This window comes from Abrus precatorius, unplaced genomic scaffold, assembly GCF_003935025.1.
Source record: "Abrus precatorius isolate BTA unplaced genomic scaffold, Abrus_2018 Scaffold6, whole genome shotgun sequence".
NCBI lineage: Eukaryota > Viridiplantae > Streptophyta > Magnoliopsida > Fabales > Fabaceae > Abrus > Abrus precatorius.
Genome location: NW_020874406.1, coordinates 3148712 through 3158930, shown reverse-complemented (window position 1 = coordinate 3158930; position 10219 = coordinate 3148712). Strand labels below are relative to the sequence as shown.

Genomic DNA, 10219 nt, shown 5'->3' with positions numbered 1-10219 from the left:
AAAAAAGTATTATAGTTTGTAAATGAAAAAATGTTAGAAATTCATGTTTTATCATTAGTTTGGCACTCTTTTTGGGTTAAAATGTAAATAATTCTGGGCATGTTAATCTCCCAAGTAGGTAAACTAGTCTAATTCAAGAAGTCATAAGAGTGGTAGTGTTTTGGTTTAAAATATCTTTCTTTTTGTGCAGAATTTGAGGAAATATGAAGTTCAGGGCTACAGCCTCAAATCCATAGCTGCAACCATAAAATTCTGCAACAAAACGAGAACTCCAGTGAGTTACAGCCATGACTATGAATCTATAGCTGCATCCATGAGAAGACAAAGTAATTAGGGCGATCTAGATCTCCACAACTATAGCCGTGAATTCATAGCTGCAACGGTAGAATTAAAAATCCCAAATTTCTTTTATTTTGAAGGCACATATACAAGGGGATTTTTAGGGGGAGACTAAGGAGATATACATGGATGAATAGAGATCGAAAGAAAGAGAGACCCAAGAGAAAATGAAGCACAAGGAAGACTTGGGGAACGGATCGCTTGGGAACAAGGAGCCTTCTTGATTTCTTCCTCTTCTTGTAATTTCATTTTGTATCTTGCTATGGTCCTTACCATGAGTGACTAATTTCTCTTGGATTGCATTCGATGTAACTACTAACTCTATTTTTTCTTGAGTTTATATGATATTTAGTTACATTACTTGTGTGTGATTCTAATCTTAATGCTTATTTCAGCTTAATCAATCGTTTTATAAACTAGGGTTTAGAATTTTGTTAGGAAACATTTTCTTAATCTAAACTGAATCATCACACCTAACAAATTCTTGTACTAGGAATAGACTTAGGTTTGTTAGCCACTTATGTTCAAGTTGTTGTTCTTAATGCAAGGTGTTATTCTTAATTATAGAGGAATCATGTTTTAAGATTAATTACCTTAGGACTTAATTTTGAGGGATCTGGTTAAGTTACTCAATGAATGTGGTAGTAAGATAGTTGAAATCATATTTACTCATTGAAGATAAAGTGTTAGCAAGTGCATTTGAATCTAATCTCTTTTTTCTATAAGGTTTTCTACTAAATTTTACTCTATTTGCTATTACTTATTTTCATGCAAATCATTATTAGAACCATGCCTTCCATTTCTGTATATAAACAATAAAGAAAATCACTATTATCATCAAATCCCTAAGGATGATATCAATTTTACTACAACAAAGCTTGGTTCGCTTGCCAACTATTACCAAAAGCATCACCAAGTTTCTGGCACCATTGTTGGGGATTTGACACAGATATTTAATAATTTTCATTCTTGTTAATTCTTGTGAATAGTTAATCTTGTGAATACTTATATTATATATAGTTGTTTTGTTTCTTGGATTCACCCTTCTGTTAAGATTTCTTGTATGTGAGGAAAAACACCAGTTGAAGAATTGCAATTTGATCCTAAGATTGAGAGAATAGTAAGGAGAAACAACAGTAGAACAAGAAGGGTTGGACAGTTGGAGAGACTCCAGAAACAAAAAGAGTTATTTGTTCCATCTTCTTCAACTTCTTCCAATCAACCTTTTCCTGAGTTAGAGATGGCTGAAGAAAGACAAGGTAATCAAGATGGTAGAGCTAGACCAATTAGACCTCCTAGAAGGACCTTGGGAGATTATGCTCAACAACAAGGCTCAAGGAATTTTTTCTAGCATTGCAGCCCTGAATACCTCAGGAGCTATGGAGATGAAGCCAACTTTTCTCAGCTTAGTTAGCTCACAACAGTGTGTTGGACTTGATAATGAAGATCCATATTTTCATCTGTTTAATTTTTTTGAGCTTTGTGGTACAATGGGTATCCTAGAAGGCAATGAAGAAGATATCTATTTGATATTGTTTCCATTTTCTCTTATTGGAAAAGCTAAAATATGGTTACAATCTCATCCAAACCAGAGTTTATGTAACACCTTATATTTCTTTCCTCAATACATGATAAATTTTCATAAAAATTAATATGGTAAAGTAAATTTTCCTTCAAAACTTTCTAATAAGGAAAAGACATTGAAATGATATAAGGTTCATAGAGTAAAATTTCATTAATTCATAAGTACTTTAGGAAAACAAAGATTCTAAAGTTTTCATCAGCAATAAAGAGGAATAGTAGTTTTACAACATTTTCAAAAGAACGCTATAGAACTGAAAATATTCATTACATAACTCAAAATAACTAAGTCCTATAGCAGTTCTCATCCATCCATGCACTGTGAGCCTGGTACTATTCATCCTGGTTTCCTGAAAAATGTTGTGTAAGGGTGAGTCTCTACCCTACCACTCATACATAACATATACATTCTTCACAAAACACATCTTATCACGATTAACGAAAACATCATGGCATTACATATCACAAGGTTATATAAAGCATATTCTCATCTCAACGCGCATTACATTACATAGATTCACAATTTCTTTTACTTTTATCCGCGCTTACCGCGCCCTGTGGCCACAGTTATCCGATGCCTCTATCTCGAGGTCTTACACATTCATGTAAATAGTCGTCGGATGGCCCAATGCAATACGGATACAACGCATGCAATAGACGGCCCCTTAGCAAAGGTAATGGTCAGGAGTCAAGTCGAGAAATGAGTGTGTGGCCATGTGGTGCATTCGAACACAATATTTCGTGCACAATCCCGAATGTCACTCACCACCCTGCATTTCCCCAAGATATCCCATATCGTCTCCATCTTCCACTTCCCCAGTGTATCTCTGTAACTATTTACATCATATCTTTTTCCATCTCATACTTTTTTGAGCATATTCACATGTTCACATATGCCATTTATCATGTTTACACATATTTTTCATTATATTTCCACATACTTTTCATCATATACATCAAACCATGGCACATTCACAATACACATCATTTTTACATAAAACACAATATATTCAAACATGAAACATCCATCTCTTCGTATATTTTATATCACAAAATCATAAAATCATATCAACCATCCTCAATATACCTTATCATGCCCTATTTGAACATAATATCCCAATTTCACCATGTACTCATCATAAAATCACATAAACAACTAATTATTCTCACTTTTCACCGATTATTTCTCATAAAACAGGGATTATTTCACATATAATTACATACATGACAAGATCTATGAGAATACAAGTAATAAACATAACGAAATGATAAAGTAGAGCCCCCCTTACCTCAAAACAGAGCTTTTACAAGGATTTAACCAAAGGTTTAACTCTAGAACGGAGGTTTTCCTAAGAACATCATGAACATCTATAAGAAGAAGAAAAAGAGAAACGAACGGTAAATCTAACTTCAAACTTAGAAAAACTTACTTGTAATCCTTTAGATCGAACGTAGAATCACAGATCTGAAGAAAAATCCAAGTTTAGGAGGTTTAGTATGGGAGAAAATGGCGAGATATGACTTTAGAACCTTTGAGAACCTTGGATAGGAGTGAAGAAATGAAAATTTCGTCTGCAACCCCCTTTTTATAGAAAATTTTTGAAGTTACTGTTCACCGCCGAATTTACTGTTCACTGCCTTACTGTTCATGCCGGAAACACTGTTCGCGGTAACTGTTCATGCCGGAAACACTGTGCACACGTACTCTACACGGATTGTACGCGTACTGTACGCGGATGTGACGTTAGCCATGACGTCATGCTGATGCCATTGATGACGTCATCGTTACTGTACAAAGGCGGTTTCACTGTTCATACGCGGTTTACTGTTCATAGGCGATTTTACTGTTCACTTTTATTTTTATTTTTTTTTATAAATAAATTCTATCCAAATCTATTCCAATTATACTTTAACAAACCTAATTTTATTTAAATCAAAATATAGGATGTTATAATTTAACTAGTTAGAGTGATGTGGAGAATAAATTTGTTAACAAATTCTATCCTTCATCCAAATATATCAAGGCAAAATCAGAGATTACTACTTTCAGGCAAGGTATAGATGAATCATTTTGTGAGGCCTGAGAGAGAGGTTCAAGTCTTTACTCAGAAATTGTCCTAACCATGGGTTTGAAGACATTGCACAACATAATTTCTTTTGCAATGGGATCAAACCTAAGGTGAAGATGTTATTGGATGCAGCGGCTAGGGGTACTATGATGTCTGTAGGTCTAGACGAAACTACTCAAATTATAGAATTCCTAGCATCTTTTGATCATCAACTCAACATGGAAGACACCAGTCTCAAAGAAGAGAAGTTATAGACTTGAGCACTAATAATGCAATTCTGGCTCAAAACAAGTTGTTATCTCAACAGATTGAGGCCGTGACAAACCAAATGGATAAAATACCACAACAACTCCATGCCATAAATTTTCCTCAAGCTCAATCAAGCCCTCCACTTAGGTGTGATTTTTGTAGAGGAGATCACCTTAACGATTTCTGTGTAGAAACTCCTCAAGAAGAGGAAGTTAACTACATGGGAAATTGATGAATTCATTTTTTATTATATTTTTACTTGCCTTTTTGGTGCTCCTTAATAGAAAAAATGGACTTAGATAGTGCAAATAATATAGAAATTACATTTTGAGTAAATATCATAGGTTTATTAATTTTTGGTTAATTTGCATTTAATTACATAGATATAGATTGCAATTTTAATTATCTTGATGATTTTTCAGAATGCCCAAGTTAAATTTGAGAAATCTTGGTCCTTGAATGAAAGTTGCCCCCAAAGTAGCCACTTTTGGGAGCAAAAGTGGCAACTACAGCAAGTCTGGGCATAAAAAGTTCCAAAGTAGCCACTTTCAAGACCAAAAGTGACAACTCTAGAAGCTCCAGGGACGCTAAATTGGAAGCATGATGCGCGTGGTTACTATAGGCTCTCAAAGTAACCACGCGCACCAAAGTAGCTACTATCAAGACCAAAAGTGACAACTCCAGAAGCTCTAGGGATGCTAATTTTGAAGCCTTCCTGCGCTTGGTTACTATGGGCTCTCAAAGTAACCACGTGCACCAAAGTAGCTACTTTCAGCACAAATAGTGGCAACTCCAGAGAAGCGGCAATCCTTCCATCCTGCGCGTGGACACTTTCAAAGGCAAAAGTGGACACTTTGGTGACATGTCATCCACTATAAATAGATTTTAGGAATTAGGGTACGGGACTTTTGACACTTTACACAATTTTTCTTTGCCAAATTGGGATAATTTCTTACGACATTGGAGTCTTGGGTGACAGCTAAGGGTCCTCTATAGGTTTTAATTTCCAATTTCTCTTTTGATTTTTATTGAATTTGCATTAATGATGTTTACGTTCTTGCATTTCTTTCTCTCTTTTGTGAAGCCCATCCACATGGAGGGCTAAACTTCCTTGTAATTCCTAGTCAATGCACATGAATCTTGAATTCTTGGGATTAATTGCAATACAAATCTTTCTTTCCTTGAATTTATTAACCCCAATCTCTGAAGGAAATAGAATTTGCATGAAGGGAACATTGCTTAATGAACCCTAATTTACCTAACAAAATTCTAATTCAAAATTGCTTAATTTTGGTTAATCCTTGAGGTTGCTTAATCTTAGGGATAGAGATTGGAGCCCATTAAGATACTTAATTTTAATTGGGATGTTAAAGTTAGTCTTCGCTTGTTAGATTAACTTAATTTAAGGGAAAGAAAGGGGATTATTGAATCATTTGGAAGAATAATGATAGAACTCATTGCTTGACTAGGGATTACTCATTTTAATTGATTGAATTTCATTAATTTACATTTCGTTCTTATTTAAAATCCGAAAATTGACAAACCTCCCCCCAATTTACTTGCTTTAAAATACATGTTCACACTTGTTCGATGTATGTTCTCAACCAAAAATTCCTTGGAGACGACCTAGGATAACACCCTAGTACTGCATTCATTTCTTTGCATATTTGATGAGGATTAACGACAATCTTTTGCATGACGAGTAGCTAAATATCGTTTCATCAGAAATCAATCAAGAGGAGATAAATTTAATTCCCATAATTATAATGCTAACAATATCATGCAGGAAAATCAAGGCTAGAGGAATAATGCCAACACCAATCAAGGCTATGGATGGAAAAATGAAGCTGGTACTTCTAATAGACGACCACCACAACAACAACATCAACAAGTTTCTTATCCTTCTATGCATGAAAGGACCAACAAATTGGAGGATACATTGAATCAGTTTATGCAGCTATCCATCACTTACCAAAAGAATATAGAGGCTTCCATTCAAAATCTAGAAATACAGGTGGGTCAGCTTGCCAAACAATTGGCTGATAAGTTTGGAGGACCATTTTCAGCAAACACTCAAACCAACCCCAAGAAGCAATGCCAATCCAACCCTAAGGAGCAAGGAGTGGAAAGGTGGTAGGAAGTGATGTTGGTATGGGTGAGAAGAAGTTAAGTGAGGAGGAAAAAGAAAATGAGAAGAGTGGTGAGGTTGAGAAGGAGATTGAGAGGAAAGATGGAAAAAGCAATAAAAGTGAGGATGTAAATAATAAGAGTGAGAGTGAAAGAGAAAATGAAAAGAGGAATTGAAAGAAAAGAGTGGAGTAGAAAAAGAAAAGAGTAAGAAGAAGGGCAATGAGGTAATTTGTACAATTCCTTTCAAAGACCTACGTTACCCTTATGCTCCATCAAAGAAAGAAAAAGAAAGATAATTTGCAAGGTTTTTGGATATTGTGAAGAAGCTCTAGATTAACATTTCTTTCGCTGAAGCCATGGAACAGATGCCCACATATGCTAGATTCATGAAAGATTTGTTGACCAAGAAGAGAAGGATTTTTAAAGAAGAAACTGTGGAACTTAAAGCAGGGTGTAGTGCTATTATATAGAAGTCTTTACCCTAGAAATCCAGAGATTAGGGCAGTTTCACTCTTCCAGTGTCTAGTGGAAATTTATCAGTAAGGAAGGCATTTCTACATCTTGGAGCTAGTATCAATCTGATGCCTTTATCCATGCTGAAGAAGATTGGAGATGTGGAGGTACACCTTACAAGGGTGACCTTACAGCTAGCAGATAGATTAATAAAATTTCTACATGGTATAGTTGAAGACATGTTAGTTAAAGTGGACAAGTTCATGTTCCCAGTGGACTTTGTAATCATATATATGGAAGAGGATGCAGAGGTTCCTCTAATTTTGGCCAGGCCATTTATGAAGATAGCTCGAGTTATTATTGACATGGATGATGGAAAGTTGAAGTTGACAGTTCAAAATGATGAGGTTATTTTTAATGTGTTTGAAGCAATGAAGTTTCCAAAAGGTACCAAAGAATGCTTTATAGTTGATGTACTGGATGATGTGTACTTGGAAGCTCAAGGCAACCTTAGGAGCTCATTACCACTTGAAAAAGGTTTGTTCAATGTTAATGAGGAGTTAGATGAGATTATAAATAAGGCAGTGCAAGATTATATTGACAACTTGAATAGAGGTGAACGTTCTTCTACTAGTGCGCATTTGCAAGAAGATTTGAAGGAAGAAGAGAAAAGCAACATGTGAAGTTAGAACTGAAGCAACTACCATCTTACTTGAAATATGTCTTTTTGGAGAGTGATAGTAGGAAGCCAATCATTATTAGCAGTCAGTTGCCAAAGGAGCAAGAGAATCAATTGGTTGAGGTGATCAAGGCCAATGAAGGTGTTATTGGGTGGACTTTAGCAGATTTGAAGAGAATCAGTCTTTCATACTGTATGCATAAGATACACATGGAGCAAGATTATAAGCCAGTAGCCTAACCTCAATGACGTCTGATAAGTCTGTAATTAGGCCCTTTTTTACAGTCCATATATTCATATTTGACCTTTATTTTATTTGGATTTTATACTAATTTATATATTAATTATGCAGTTTGGTATAAAGATGCCACAAGTATACTTTGGGTGTGTTTTGGGCCAAAATTGATAGAAGAGTAGAGCTTCACAGTAGTCAGCACGCCCAGACCCTTTCAACAAGCACAGGGTGCTTTGAGCCCATGTACGGTTGTGCTTAAGGCCTTGCACGACCGTGCTAATCTATGAGAAGCCCAATTATGAAGAATCTTTAGAGTTTTCAAACCCTATTAAAAAGAGATCTCAGGCATTGTAAAGGGGACCATTTTTATCTTGGCTTTGGCTCTAGAATACATCTGATCTTGTCTCTTTTGCACGGGATCCTTGACACATGCTTGGCGAGACTTGGTGCTTTAAGCGATCATACTTGAAGACTGGAAACACATCTCATACTCTAGTTTGATATTTCTTTTGACTATGGCTTTGTTTATGATTGTTTTAGTTCTTTTCTTTAGCATGAGTAACTAAGTCCATAGGTAGGGTTATGGGAACTATTGTTCATGAATTTATGGAGTTTTGACGTTTGAATCTAAATTTGATTTCCGTTTCATGATTAGATTTTATCCTATTGTGCTTATCTCTTAATCCTAATTAATTATATCATCAGGCGATCGTACCTCGATTAATTAATAGATCTATAGGGTAAAACGAAACGAAGGATTAGGTGGACCAAACCAATCTTTCTCTTCTAATTGTTATTAAATTAACAAGTTCATAGATTCCTTAAGTTTTCTTAAATTTATGTCTTGCATGATCATTGGGGATGTTAATTTAGAGAAAAGAGTATTAATATTGCATGACCATTGAGTATTAATAGTATTCGTATGAATGATTGGTAATCACAAGGAAATCAGATTTATAGTTAAATAGAAAAATAACATAAAGAATTGAATGAGAAAACCATATGCCCTAGGTTCCTCTCCAATAAGTTTAACCAAGACGTGCATTGTATTCCTTGCTCTTAGTTTTATTGATTTTATAAATTCTTGTTTTTAATTAATCTTGTTCCTTTGAAGCTTAAACAATTGAATGAGAAAATTCTTAGTAATTGGAAAACAATCCTTGTAGGACGCTATTTCGGGAACTTAATTTAAGAACCCTTTATTACTTCTCGATGGGTACACTTACCCTCCGAACAAGTTTTTAGCGCCGTTGCCAAGAATTGATTTTTCAATATTAAGAAAATATCAAATTTAATTGATTTGAGCAATTTGTGTTTTATTTTATTTTAATTTTGTTTTGTTTATTGTTAAATTTTTCTTTTATATTTTATAATTTTTTTTTATTTTATTTTAATTTTTATTATTATTTCACAATTTCTTTTAATGTATGCTTACTCTTTCTAAGTGCTTTACAACTTGTTTAATTGATCCAGAGATTGAAAGAACAGTTCGTAGACAAAGAAAAGAAGTGAGAGCAGAAAGAATGGCAGAGGGAAGAAGATCAATTCAACATTACATGACACCTACTGCTAGAGGCACCCTTGGAAGCCTCACCGCCCCTAATGTGGAGGCAAACAATTTTGAATTGAAACCAACACTCATAACTATGGTCCAAAAGTCCATACAGTTTAGAGGCATGCCTAATGAAGACCCCAATCTTTATCTGACAAAGTTCCTCCAATTGACAGATACCATCAAATACAATGGAGTCTCCAACGATGCTATTTGACTCCGTCTTTTCCCCTTCTCAGTATCTGAAAGGGTGAATACATGGTTTTCCTCACTCTTAGCTAATTCCATCATAACTTGAGAGGATCTCACTCGACAATTCTTGGTAAAGTACGTTCCTCCATCAAGGTCCTCTAAGCTTATGATGGAGATATGTTGCTTCCAACAATATGAAGTAGAATCCTTATTTGAGGCATGAGAGCGTTTTGGAGAGCTTTTGAGGAGATATCCTCATCATGATTTTTTGACATGGAGACAGGTGCAAATCTTTTACAATGGCCTATCAATCACCACCAGGGCTACGATTGATGCCGCAACAGGAGGGTCCCTCATAAGAAAATATCTAGATGATGCATACAAGCTAATAGATGAGATGACATCTTCTAGCTTCCAGTGAGACACCGCTGACTCTTACGACATCAAGAGGAAGAGACCGCCCCAGTCTACCAAGCAGAGAGTAGCAGCCCACTAATGAACCAAATGACAGCCCTTGTAAAGCAACTAGAATCTTTAATGAAGGCCCAAGACCAACCTGTAAGAGCTCCTACAAGCCCAGAATCTAAGCAAGAGGAGACAAATTTCATGGGTAATCATAGTTCAGGGTGGAGGAGTAATCCTCCTAACTCTTGGGGGAATGGCTTTGGAAGTCAAAATTCAAATGTTTATCGCCCTCCTCATATGCAAAGTTAGGGAACAAGACCATAAGGGAAAGAAGC

The 10219-nt window shown here is 35.5% G+C and overlaps 1 non-coding gene across 1 annotated transcript; it reads right to left on the bottom strand.

Moving 5' to 3' along the window:
* Nucleotides 1–9639: 9639 nt before the first annotated feature.
* Nucleotides 9640–9746, bottom strand: LOC113870582. The gene has a single exon (XR_003505603.1). It is a non-coding gene; the product is annotated as a small nucleolar RNA R71 (small nucleolar RNA).
* Nucleotides 9747–10219: the final 473 nt, after the last annotated feature.